Source organism: Hyperoodon ampullatus (genome assembly GCF_949752795.1).
Source record: "Hyperoodon ampullatus genome assembly, chromosome: 11".
Taxonomy (NCBI): domain Eukaryota; kingdom Metazoa; phylum Chordata; class Mammalia; order Artiodactyla; family Ziphiidae; genus Hyperoodon; species Hyperoodon ampullatus.
This window is the reverse complement of record NC_136924.1, coordinates 95,992,421-96,007,214: the sequence shown is the minus strand read 5'-3', so window position 1 is coordinate 96,007,214 and position 14,794 is coordinate 95,992,421.

Sequence of the window (14,794 nt, the reverse complement as noted above, 5' to 3'; positions counted from 1 at the left end):
GTCTAAAATGTCATGGCCAATTAAAAATCTAACTCTACATAACTACGTCTTCCTTTTTCTTTTCTAATTTCCTAAGTTACTCTTTCCACGTATTACTCAAGCACATACAGACTCATCCTCAATCTTCTCCCGTACCTCATTGGTTATCAAATTCTTTTAAATCCAGTCTTCCCTCTCCAGCACTTCCTCCTATTTCTTCAGGATGCTGTCATTTCTTGTCTGTCCAAATCTCTAGCCTTCTAAGTGAATTTTATCAGCTCATATCTCTCTGCACTGCAAGTTGATGGAGGGAAAATTGGTGCTCACCCACATCCTGTATCCAACTGGGCCAAGAGGGCAAGAAAGTGGAGACCTAGGCAGAGGGAAACTGTAAGAAGGAATGTAGACAGAAAGATCAGGAACTTTTGGCTACTTGAGTTTTACAGTTGTGGATGGAGGGGTCTGCTATGACTGAACTCTTAGGGGAAGAATTTCAGACCAGTGGGCTTCTCTGAAAACATATTGTTTCAAGATTGCTTTGCTCTTGTAACTATTCAAAATGTAAATATAATCCTGCTGTGATTCTTCAGGAAAGAGCAAGTTGTCTTGTAGGAGTGGCCAAGTAAGGATTACATTTCCAAAATACCCTATTACATTATAAACATGTGGAGAGGCTGCTGAACTAATATAAGAATTGGGAGTGGTGGCCTGTGTATGAGCTGAGCCCAACTTGTTACTTGGTTGCTCTGCATGGTGTCCAGGGGTCCAACCTACACTCATGTTTGCAATCTTCATAATTTTTGGCTGGGCATGGGGTTTGGAAGATGCCCAGGGCTTCTCCCAGTGCAGCTCACATGGCCATTTGCCACTGGGAAGTGATGAAATAAATGACAGAGTAAAGTATACCCACCAAGAATCTTATATTTTATTTCTGATGCATGGTGTCAACGAAGCCAAAATAGCTGGTTACTACATTTTTTAATGATAAAAATCATACAAAATTGGGCTTCCCTGGTGGCGCAGTGGTTGAGAGTCCACCTGCCGATGAAGGGGACATGGGTTCGTGCCCCAGTCCGGGAAAATCCCACATGCCGTGGAGCGGCTAGGCCCGTGAGCCATGGCCGCTGAGCCTGCACGTCCGGAGCCTGTGCTCTGCAATGGGAGAGGCCACAACAGTGAGAGGCCCGCATACCGCAAAAAAAAAAAAAAAAAAAAAAAAAAAAAAATCATACAAAATTAAGGGAGAGGTGAGTATGACAAGATTCACCAGCCAGATTTGGGAGCGTTCCAGCATAAGGCTGTTATGGATTTGGGTGCTCAACAAGCAGCCAGGAATTGGTGAACAGACTTTCAGAGTGCTTAGACCAGGGAGATCAGGGCAATCATTCCAAGTGATCCATGTCCCCTGTGAAGGTGACTTTTGTGAGGGGTGTTTTTGGAGGGTTTTTCATTCCAGGGCCTGCCACAGAAGCCAGAAAGCTTCTCTGCATAGTAGTAATTATGACAAGACATCCAGAATGTCATGTGGGGAAAGAATTTATAGAAAATTCTTTCCTATCAACAGTGTAGTTCACATTTTAAGCTTGGAGGCCTGTCCCATGTTATCTGGGAGGACCCACTGGAAGTCCCTAGGTTTCCCTGAAACTTCCCAGGTAGCTAACACCTATAAATACTTCACTCTGGGCAGAGTGGAGTAAGTTACAAATACATGAAAATGTCAGGGATTATGTTACATGGCAACTTCCAATGTAATAACCTAGTGTGGCAGGTAAAGATATGATTTCTACAGAGAAAAAAAAAACAGCTGCAGGTTTCATTATGGCAGCATTTCTAAGCATCACCATCAGAGAGCAAGTCAAACCCTGCATAGAATTGGTCACTTCATCAATATCTAGAGTAAGAAGTGAGGCTAAGAGGATTTTATAATTGTACAGAGGAGGTGTTCAATACAAGTAAATTTCAAAGTCAGAACTAGATGATAAAACTTGGCACAGCCAGATGTTATCAATCTATAGCCCCAGTTTTTGGCTTGGGTGATACGGCTTAAATAAAATCATTTCTTGACCCAAAGTGGTAAATCTGCAGTTGTTGAGTCTTCAAGCTTAGTGCATTCCTGACTTTATGTGAACTTCTAAGACAGTAGTACCACAGAGCTTGAATTATTAAACAAGGGTCAAATGAATCATAGAACTTAACAACACCAAGATTTACTGAAAAGGCAGGCACAAATGGAGAATCTGTCTTTAGAGGGACATCAAACAGGTAGATATAGCTTCCTTATAACCCTTTCTCACGTTGGGATTCAGATGAGCTTTATGTGGGTGGTACAAGTTAGGTCAAAAGAATTCATTTAGATTTGAGGTTTCTTAGTTTTTACACATTGTTAATTAGTAGGTAGTTAAAGTGATTAACTTCCATTGTCTGGTCAGCTACATTCCATAAATCAATCCAGGCTTATTTTTTATCACTGATCTTAATTGAGTGCTTATATGCTGATAAAATATTTTTAGAGAAAAATTTCCTTGTGTATCTTCCAGCTAGCGAATCCCATCAGAAAATTTTTAAGGAGGTCTATTTGAGGTTAACACTGCCCTGATGTCCTGGAACAGGGAATCAGACAATTTACAGACCTGTCATTAACTCTTTCCTTGCCAGAGGCATATGGATTTAGGTCAATGATGCCTAAAGAAATAACAGATATACTATGGAGCTGAAAGCACACAATCGTGGTTTTTCACTTCTTGTTTTGTATTTTTATCATATTTATATATTAACTTTATTAAGGAGTCAAAAGCTGAATAGGGCTTCTTGCCAAAATCGCTAGTATTCTCTTCTGCCTTCTCTGAACACTCACCAAGAATGTCAAACACTTTAAAACACATTTTGCTGGTTTTTTGCTATGTTCCTCAATGTATTTATGTAATATCTTTTTTCTTCTATTTAATCAGCTTATTTTTTGCCTTTCTGCTATGGAAAATGAGGATTTAACACACTTTCATTCAACTTTCACCTTCTCTAACTCCCAATACCTTCTCTGCCTGCACAAGTAAACCCTTCCCATATTCCCAGCCTCCAAAATAGTTATAATATAATTTTGGTGGATTAACATTCATCATTTACATTATTATGATTATACACTCTATTTCCAGTTTTCAAGTAGTATATAATTAATACTTTTTCTGCAGTTTTAATTTCCTTTTAAATATTATTTTCTATTTGATTTGTTGACATCTTAAACACTGATTTTACCCCCAAATCTATGTTAATTCTTTAAGTTACTTTACAAGCTATTCAGACAGTTATATGTTCTATCAATTTGATCTTTAAAAATCTTTCCCAGATCCTACTATAATATCATGCACAGCTGTCATTCTGGGATTCTTTTATGCTTGTTCATCCAATATCCTTGATCTGATCTATACCCTTAATACTCTTAGTTTCTGAGTTTTTAATGAAATAAAATGAGGGTCATATTTAAATTTGGAGTAGCCTTTGTGGTTTGGCTCAACTAGCGTGTCTCTCTGGACATAAGACCCCCTTCTTATATGAAGGATGGAATATATTGAGTTTAATAAGCATAGTCTTTTATCAGAAAGTGTAAAATTTGTTTAAAACTTGTCTTTAGAAGAAGAGCCATGTTCTCAGTATAGACATTTGTATGGCTGATGAGTTACTGTTAATCATAGTCTTCATCAAACTGTTCAGTGATTCTCAGTGGGTCTTAGTGTTCTCTGTCCAGCAATGTTAATGGTCATTAAGTGGAGGGTTTTGACTTAATTGACTGATCTCTTTAGTGTGTCTAGAATTGGGAATCTCAGTTTTGCATACTTTTTCCTCTCAGTTTTTTAGAAGGATGAATCAAGTTTTTGTGAAGCTGAAAGATGCAACTGTTGCCACCTTTATTTAAATGTTCAGGATATAAGTAAGTGAGAACCTCCAGACTTTACTGAATGCTAACGCTTTTAATTGTTTGGTGCTGAAGTTTTGAGAGAGCAATTTAATCTTCAGGATCATCAATTTTAAATCATTTTTGGGAATTCTGGAAAAGGCAGAGTAATTTAGTTTAGACTAACCCTGACAAAGATAACAACTATGAACTATGAGAGGAAATATAAATCCAACTATTTGAATTGGAGAGTAACCTAATTTAGGTAGAAGTTGGAGGAGACTGTGATAAGATAATGGTGCATGTTCCAATGTAAAGATGTACAGCTAAAAAGCCAGTATTACATATGTTCAATTAACTTAAAATAAGGTAGAAAAAGAACAAAAGAGTAATAGTACAAATAGAAAAAATATAGAGAGCAAATTGGTAAAACTAAATCCAACTATATTATAATTACATTAGATGTAAATGGACCAAGCCCTCTAATTAAAAGGCATATCTGGACTACAACACACCAATTAGAGCAGCTGAAATAAACAATAGTGGTCATACCAAATGCTGATGAAGATGAAGAGAAACTGGATCTCTCACATATTGCTGGTAGGAATATAGCCACTCTGGAAAACACGTTGGCAATTTCTTCAAAACAAAACATGCACTTACCATATGACGCATCCATTATACTCTTGGGCATTTATCACAGAGGAATGAAAACTTATGTTCACATAAAAACTACACAAAAGTGTTGTTAGCAGTTTCATTGTAATAAAAAATACTGGAAACAGCCTACATGTCTTCAGTGTGTGAATGGTTGAACAAATCTGGTACATCCATACAATGGAACACGTCTCAGCAATAAAAAGGAATGAACTACTTATACATACAACAGTCTGAATGGACCTCAAGAATACTATATTAGAAAAAAAAAAGTAATTGCAAAAGGTTACATCCAATATGATTCCATTTATATAACATTACCAAAATGACAAAAACTATAGAGATGGAAACCAGAGTAGCAGCTGCCTGATGACAGGGAGGGGGAGGGTTGAGGTGGGAGGTTGGTGTGAATACAAAGAGATATCATGAAGGAGTTCTTTCCTTGTGATTGACTAGTTCTATATCTTGATTTTGGTTGTGATTACATAAATATATACATGAGATAAAATTGCATAGAACTACACATGTGTACAGATGCATGCACACGTGCACACACTCACATGCACACACAAATGCAATTTCACCTTCCTCCTGCGTTGACACCTAGGGTGCAGGATCAGCACAGTTTCAGAAATGAGACTAAAGGTCACTTTAGAAATCTCTTTCATTTTGTATAATTTTTCAGGTTTCACTCTTTCATGTAAGCATGAACTCAGTACTTTGCTTCTTTTTTTTTTTTCGGTACGCGGGCCTCTCACTGTTGTGGCCTCTCCCGTTGCAGAGCACAAGCTCTGGACGTGCAGGCTCAGCGGCCATGGCTCACGGGCCCAGCCGCTCCGCGGCATGTGGGATCTTCCCGGACCGGGGCACGAACCCGTGTCCCCTGCATCGGCAGGCGGACTCTCAACCACTGCACCACCAGAGAAGCCCAGTACTTTGCTTTTATTAATAGAGGAGATGACTTGGTAGTAAAACATAATATTAAACTTCCCTATTGTTTATATCTAGAAATGTACATAAACATTTCTTTCTTCTTTGCTTGTTTCTTCAACCTCTTACTGATTCCATAGTGGTGAGTATATTTTCTACCCTATTTACATAATCTTTCTCATTTCTCAATGGATATGAGTTATTTATCCTAACTCTTGGGCACCCACAAATAATTAACCCATTTGTAGTCAATAAGAAACCCAAATCAACACTCAATTTAACAAGCTACATTTCTTTAGTCTTTCTACCCTTTTTACCCTATCACATATTATGTTCTATCACATAATTTTCATAGCATCTTGTGAAAACTGTTAGACGTTTATTACTGTATGGTTCTTTTCTCGACTGATAGAGGGTAGAGGTACAAGAATTTTATCCTACAGATCTCCACTTCATTTTCTTTGATTTAGTTTAGATATTGATTTAGATTTGTAAATTATATTTTTGACCTTATACCTAAATAGAGAAAATGAATGTGGTTTTCTCTGTGTTTCCCATTGTCCTAGATTGATCTACCTGACTGTGGCACAGAGATGACTATGGGATCAATGGGTTGGTTTAGACCTAGGTTGGAAGAGATAGTGACGGGAAAAGAGTCCTCACACAGAAGGTGATGCAAAGTCATTCTTTCACACTCTCTTCAGAGCAAAAGGATCTTCTGGATCACAATCAAACGGTTTCTCTTTTCTTTATGCTGCAGAGAGTCTGATCCTCATTTAGTAAATAGGTCTTCCTTCTCATTTAATCTTATTGCCTCTCATTGGCAACTGAGTGTTCTCTAACCTGGGTCACTTTTCTGTATAATGTAATTAGGGCAACTGCCAAGGGAATAAAACTTAGATCTGGTCCAGAGAATTATTACCACTTGGAGAGATCCAGGCAAACTTTTCTGGCAGGATACACAAAAAGGTAAAAATTGATGTGCAAAAAGACCAGGCTCATCAATTAATGAATTTGTCTTAGTGCTCATTTGATGGTTGAATGACATTAGAGATTCCAAAAGCTTTGTGTTGGTTAGCTGGAGAGAATGTTGCTTCTGTCTCTCTCTTGTATTTGATATATGTGGTGCACAGGACAGAATCAACTCTAGTTTTACCATTTCTGGAAAAAGTAATTGTGATAGCAAGATCAGATAACATTCATTCAAGCCATGCACCTATTAAAAGAGGTAGTAAAAACAAATATACTCTTTCAAATAAGAAATTTATTCATTTTTTTTCACTTTTTTAAATTAGTTTCTGCTTTATAACAAAGTGAATCAGTCTCATTTTTAAATTTAATTATTTTAAGCAGTGCAAAGTCAATAATACATAGATATTTTCTAGTAGGATTCTACCTCATTAAGTATCTGATAAGTACACCAACCAAGTTTAACTTATTGAATTGATAATTGATGTGAGTGAAAATACTACAACTTATTCAACGTTGAGAGAAGTGAGGGAGAAAAAGGTAAGAACTGGGAAGTAAGGAGGGCCATTACAGAGATAAGAACCATGTATAAAACACAAAATTGCAAAAGAATCTGATGTGTTTAGGGAATGCTGATCAGGTCAATATTGCTTGTTCCTAAAATGACTGTAAGGAAATAGTGAGGCTGAAGAAAGAAAGTATTTAAAATTCCAAACATGGAGCTTCATAAACTGAGTTAAGGGCTTTGAGTTTCCTAATGTAGCTTATTGTTTCCCAAATTTTGATTTAAGGTAGAGCATGGGCAGTTTTAAAAAATAACTGTACAGCTTGTTTAGAAAAATTTCCATTTTTTCATGGATATCTTTGGTAGCAATGTATGTTTTATTTTTGAACAAAATAAGTTAAAAAGGTAGTAAATGTAAAGAAAATATTGGTTAAATGATTATACAGTTAGAATAAAGGTGTGGAGACGTTCATTATGCAGTAATGCAAATAACTGAATTTTGGAAAATTTACTATAGCTAATTATGAGCCAGTAATGTTTTTTATGCAGGAGAATGGCATTGTTTGGCTTACCTGCCCCTGTCTCCCCAGCTGTCTCTCTCTTTTGATTCAACTCCAGTAAACGTGTGAGCATGGTTTGCGATGGGAAAGAAAATAAGGGCATCCAAATGTGAAAGGAAGAGGCAAAACTGACACTACATAAAACCCTAAAGACTTCACCAAAAAATTGTTAGAATAATAAACTCAGTAAAGTTGCAGGATATAAAATCTATATACAAAAATCAGTTGCATTTCTACACACTGACAACAAACTGCCATAAGGAGAAATTAAGAAAACAAATCTATTTACAATTGCACCAAAAGAATAAAATATCTAGGAATAAATTTAACCAAGGAGATGAAAGACCTGTACATTGAAAACTCTAAGATATTGATGAAAGATATTGAAGAAGACACAAATAAATGGAAAGATATTCAGTGCTCATGGATTGGAAGATCTAATATTATTAACATGTCAATACTACCCAAAGCAGTTGCAGATTCACTGCAATCCTTATGAAAACTCCAATGGAAATTTTCACAGATACAGAATAAACAATCCTAAAATTTGCATGGAACCACAAAAGACCCTGAATAACCAAAGCAATCTTGAGGAAGAATAACAAAGCTGGAGGTGTCATTCTTCCTGATTTCAAACTATATTACAGAGCCATATTAATAAAAACAGTATGGTATTGATATAAAAATGGACACAGAGATCAATGGAACAGAATAGACAGCCCAGAAATAAACCTAAATTTGCATGGTCAATTAGTTTTTGACAAAGGAGCCAAGAATATACAATGGGGAAAGGACAGTCTTTTCAATTAATGGTGTTGAGAAAACTGGACAGCTACATGCAAAAGAATGAAACTGGACTACTATCTTACACTTCAGGGACATTCTGAATATGTGTAGTAAAATCTACCCTCAGAGGGCCTGGGGCTGGCCTGGGGCTGGAGCTCACATTACGTTTTGGGCGTTCACAGAGAGCCCTAAATCAGGAAGCTTTAGGGAAAGAGATGTGCTCTCCTGGGAGTGCAGAGACGGGAGACCCAGGGTTCCTCTAAATCTTAGGTCTACTGTTGCCATCCCAGCAGCCCCTACTGCCCAGCTAAGCAGAGGAAAGTGAGTCCTCTACTTAGGGGTGGCCTTGAGGCTAGGGAGGCACAGGGTGAAAGCAGCATGTGGCTTATCTGGGGTCAGTGCTGAGGTATCCAAATATGGGCCCCAGCAGTGGAAGTAACTACTGAGTGGTCAGCTATCAGGCCTGCCAGCCTCTCACTACCAGCCCTAGGAGAGCCCTGACCCCAGACCCAGGAGAGAAGCAGTTCTCCTTGAAAGAATGAAAAAATGAAAACTAGCAACAGAAGGGCTGGGTGACAAATGAGCTGGGCATGGCTGAGGGAGAGAATGAGGAGTTGAGATCAGTGCCAGGCAAGAGCACAGGCCCGGGCAGGCAGCAAGGCAGGCAGCACTGTGGGCACTAGAAAAGGCCTGGAGCTGGGACTCAGCAGGCCAGCTTTCAGTGCCACATCAGCTGCTCACAAGCTGTTTGACCTTGGGCAAGCTAATCTGATTGTCTAATATTTTTGGTTCAGTGGAGCTGTGGTGGAAGTGAAGTTCCCTGAGATTACTTGTTTCTATCTGGCAGTTATAGGATGAGGCTTGGCCAATTGCCATCCAGATCTTCATGATTCCTATTGTGCCTGAAGCTGTGACCTCATCACCCTTATCACCTAGGAGATGAGAGAGCTGCGGCAGAGAATTCCGTGTCCTCAGATCTCGATGGCAGAAGTTGTACCAGGGGCCAGTTTATTACCAAATGGTGTTCCTTGGCTCTATGCCTTGTTTGCTATGCTCTTCGTATTTTTTCTCTTTGTCATGTTTTCTTCCTTTTTACTTGAGATACACCAACATGTAAAGAAATGTAAGTGCCATGGTGGGCTTTAGGACACAGGCCAACTCTAATGAGGGAATGTGTGTATGGAGTGAGGAGAAGGTGTTATTATTATATGTTACATTATATTTTATATAATATATAACATATATAATATGTTATATATATGTTATATTATATATAATATGTTATATTATATATGTATAATATATTATATATGTTATATATAATATGTTATAATGCGGGGAACACGAGGAAAAATGTCTACTCTTCTCTGATCTCCAAGGTCTCAATGACCCAGGGCTAAAGGTCTTATATGTGATAGAAGTACTTGGGTAACACAGGTCAGGACTGGGCTAAGTCCATTCCTGGTGTACCTGTGGAGTATGAGCAAGTATCAGGGGCCCTGCCTGAGCCTACATCATGCCCAGGCTTAAGGATATAAGGAACCCTGTGGGACCTGGGAATATATGGAGTTTCCAGATGATGATCTCTGACCCAGTGTGCTTTGTCTTAGTCTTGCTCAGATGCAGGTATTCTCTGCATAATGCTGTCCGTAAGGATAAAGAAAACAATGACATAAAGATGGATCATCTGGGAAGACCAGGTGTGTATTCTTTGCCCTTCACCTTTGGGTTCATATGGCCATAAGCTGACAGCTCTAGTTACTCTCACAGCTCACGTGCTAGATATCTGAGAATCCCAAACTCAAATCTGGTCTCAGTGAGACAACCCCCTCATGTTCTGTTTAGCCTAAGACTTCTGAGTCTTCTCTCAGGGAGAACATTTTTCAAGCAGATGTCTTGTTCTGAGCTCTCATTAACTCCTCATTACCTTCATAATAAACATAGGTTTATGATTTAGGGGCTCCTGTATGTGGAAAGGTTTCTCTTTCTCATCTATACTTGTGATGTTCCTCTTCTTATCAAAGTTCCCTCTCAAGTGACTCAGTGATTAAGCTACCTTTTTTTTTTTCATGCTAGACAGTGAAAAACAAAGTGCCTCTTCTCCAGGCATTTGTTATAAAGTTGTCATTGTGATAGGGATAAGTGATGGGATAGATCATCATACAAACACCCTGGGGAGACTGAAAGTCCGTTTTTCTAGGGGACATTCTGACCACCTGTTGGCCATAATTCCCGCAGATTGTGTATGTCAGGTGACTTGCCTCTCCAGGTAAGGGCAGTTCCTTTCTTCTTCGTGCTGTTCTATGGCTCCCTTGTGACATCACTGGGAGAGGACTCCTTCGGTTCTCTGAATCAACCATATCACTCCTTCAATATGAACGTCAGATGTCCTACACATAGTCTGACCAGGTTTCCCTCACACAAAATTAAAATGCCTGGTCTGTAAAAGGTTATTGGATTTCTCTGAGGTAAAATAAAGTAGAACATGCTTTTAATTGTAAGCAACCAGAGCATCTAACCCAACACTGCCATTATATAAATGAGAATATATACTTTATTGTTGTAGTTGGAAAAGTTTAAGTCAATTGCCCCAAACTTCACATGAAGTCACTGTAACTCACAATCATCTGTATAAATGTCTCCATTTCCCTATTTCATGTTGCACTTCACTTCTGCCACTGCCTTGAGACCCTTGTCTGCCTTAGAGTCCGAAGTCAGAACACAATTCCCCAAGTGATGATTTCAAAGAAGTCAAATTAGTGTTCCTTTTCCAGCAATGAGTGAAGTGGGTATCTCCTTCGTGGAAGGGTACAGGTTTGTCACCTAGGCCTCTCTAAGTGACCAAGGAAAGTACAGCTATCCTTTCTGAGAGTAGAAAATCTGAGTGGGTTCCTATCTCTCTCATACATCAACTTTGCCCTTTTCAAGACATTTCTGTCATTTCTGTGTCCTCACAGAGGCTGGCTAGATCTCGGTTTCTGTGGTTACACCTCCCTTCCACCCCTGCTCTCAGTCACTGATGCTGTGCTTCTATGACCATACTTCTCAAACTTGAATATTAGTTCCATGCACTGTCAAATGATTTTTGCACTAATTCTGCATGTGAACCAAAGTATAGCGTGTCTGGTGAAATGCCAGAATATGAACATTTTGTGACATTTCTTACATTATGAGGGCCATTGTCCCTAATATACTAGATTGACCTTCCTTACAGATATATAGTTTCTTGGGTTAGATGGGGGAGAACATTAATCCAGATTTCTTTAGAAACCCATAGGACCTTAGAGATAGAAGCATGAGAGCTCGTGTAGAAAATATCAGCCATAATATTTTTAAATTAGCAGATTAGAAAGCTGTTGTTTTCTTTTTTCTGTATAAGGTGAAAAGTTGTAAGCCTTCTGGTGAAGACTGGCGTTTTTTATAGCTCATGTAGCAACTCCCATTATATAACAAGCATTATAAAGTTTGGGATTATCTGCATAGATATTTCAGAAATCAGGACAAGTCACAAAGAAAAGGGTGGTCTGTCACTGAGGACTGACTATTTTGGAGCTGTGTTTTCCTCCTTCCCATTTCTTGCATATTCACCTTGAGAAATAGTAGTCTCTTGTTACAAGTTTTCCCCAGACTATGGGCCAAGAGTCATAAAGTCCTGTCGTGACAGGATGGTTCTAAGTGTCTGATGATGTACAGAATTTTTTACAGTCTGCATCTCTTCCATTACTTCTGCTCTCTAAAATGAGTGTTATCATTCTTCTGGGTCACAGGTAGAATCAAACACTTTTCTTCGTGTTTCAGGCTGTCCCCTGGAGTCACCAAGGACCGAAGTTCTTGGAGGGCAGGAAGATGAGATGAGAGAAGATCCTCCACTATTCGTGAGGGTAACAAGAGAGCCCAGGGATTCTGAGGCTGAGATCTCTGCCCCTGGGCCATCACTTTGAGAGTGGCTAAGCCTGCAAGGAGTCCTGTGACATCCTATCTCAGATGGGGGAGGTCTTTTGAGACCCTCATTATCTGTGTTTATACTGGAAAAAAAGATAATAAGTATGTTGAGACTCTCAGAAAAGTTCTGTGCTACAAGAATTTTTTGTTGAACTGATAGCTTCTTACACTCAACTGTTTTTACTCAACTTAAATCTCAAGAGAATTTCCTATTTCCAGGTGAAATCCTAGGTGAGTGACTTACATTATCTTATTCTCCTAAAGCAACATATATAGTCATTCTTGCAGGGGAAGAAAAACTCATGGTCCTTAAAAGACCAAGCAGTCACTTAATCCAGGACCATAGCTGAGACTTTTCTCTCTCCATCTAAGATGATCTTGTAGCAAACTCATCTGAACATTCTGAAATATTCTGTCCACATTGCACTGTTTTCTTATATCAGTGCCATGCTTCTCTCCCATCTTGGAATGGAACATGGTTTCACAGAGACAGATGCCCAGAGAAGGAATTTCTATAGATTTTATTTTTCTACCCAAAGCTTCATGGCTCCCAAACATTTCTTCTTTATTATCAAGTGAAACTAATTTTTATCACTCCTCTCCCACATCAGGTTTTCTTTTCATGTAAGTTCCTAGAATAATTCTGCCTCAGCTGTACCTATCATGTTTACCTGTTCACCTCTGTTCACCTCTCTTAACCAAGTGCAATATGTTCATCCAGATGGGTCATTAAGGCATCTACTTGGAATCTCTAGTTGGAGAAGCATATAAGGAACTGGAGGGGGGTGGGGAGAGAGGGAGGCGGAAAGAGAAAGACAGGAAGAGAGAGACACAGAGGAAGCGAAGGGGGCGGGGGAAGGATGGACAGGAGAAGAAAGAGGAGGAAGGGGAGGGAGACAAAGAAAGAAGGAGTTGGGGGAAGGGAAGGAGGGGAGGATAGAGGAGTGGAGGGGCGAAGAGGAGAGAGATACCTGGACCGGAGACATGAAATAGATTGTTTTGAGGTGAAACAAACTGTCAGTAGAAATATTAAAGAAAAATCTGGTGCTACCTTTCAGAACTGTTAGGTGAGGAATTTCCACATTGAGTGGGAAGTTAAAATAGTCTGGGAAAGTCCCTTCATTGTCTAATAATTGTAATAATTTGTGATAAAGAGCTGTTGAAATCACAATTCATTTTGGTGTTTGTAAAACTGTGTGGATGTCTATTAAGGTGATATTCAAAATGTCCGTGGGATGTTGGTCTTTTCTGTCTGCATCTGTTTCTCTGGGGGGTGTGTGTCACTTTCTATGTTTGTATATTCTTTTTCTCTTCATAGGTGCTCCTGCAGTTTCTGGGGGCACCTTTCTTCTTTTTTATTTTCCATTTTATTTTTATTGTACTTTAAAAAATATGTTATTTATTAATTTTTTAAAATAAATTTATTTATTTATTTCTTGGTTGCGTTGGGTCTTCGTCACTTCATGTGGGCTTTCTCTAGTTGTAGAGAGTGGGAGTTACTCTTTTTTTCGGTGCGCGGGCTTCTCACTGCGGTGGCTTCTCTTGTTGTAGAGCACGGGCTCTAGGCACGCGGGCTTCAATAGTTGTGGCACATGGGCTCAGTAGTTGTGGCTTGCGGGCTCTAGAGTGCAGGCTCAGTAGTTGTGGCACACGGGCTTAGTTGCTCCCCGGCATTGGGATCTTCCCGGACCAGGGATTGAACCGGTGTCCCCTGCATTGGCAGGCGGATTCTTAACCACTGCGCCACCAGGGAAGTCCCTATTTATTAAATTTTATTGATTTTTCTTAATAGCTTGATTGTTTCAAAAGTTTTATTTTTTGTTTTCTTCATCTCTGGCTTGTGCATTTCTTTTGTAGTTTTGTTTCTTACATTTCTGATTATTTCTTTTTGAGTATAATTTCTTTTACTCTGTCTCTCTCTGTCTCTGTCTGTCTGTCTGTCTGTCTCTCTCATTGGTCTACCCGCCCAACAAATTCTTTGTAAATGTTGTTTTATTCTTCATCTTTCACTACTTTGGAGTGAGAGGATACAACTCTTAAGCCAGATTGTCCTGCTCCTGAAATGTAATTTTTCTAAGGGTTAAGTGAATTCAAGGAGACCTGAGGTTCTAAAATCAGACATCAGACAAAAAGCCCTGTAGGTATTTAAAGCAGGAACTGGTTTACTACAGGAAATCAAGTGCTTACAAAATCATCATCAGAAAGTTTCAAATACCCCAGGAAACTACTTCTGAAGGATGCACAAACACCAAGGCTAGCAATTTTCAGACAAGTGCAAAGGCCCCTGCAAAACTAAATCTCCCCTAAATAGGAGAACCTATCATTGGTGGAATTTACCTCAGCTTCTTCCTGCAAGTGATTGTGGGAAATTGTAAGTCTTCCAGCCCCCACCAGTTAGAGCATAAAAGGAGACAGAAGCAGTGAGGAACTGATGAGAGGAAATGCAGCTCTGTTGCCTATGTAGTGCAAAGGGGAGCGCTCTGTTTACCTTCAGCAGAAAACCTAGTGATCACACCACAGGACTCCTCTAGCTACTTCTATTTCTTTTCTTCACAGGGATTCTTCAGGGTGCTGGGTCAG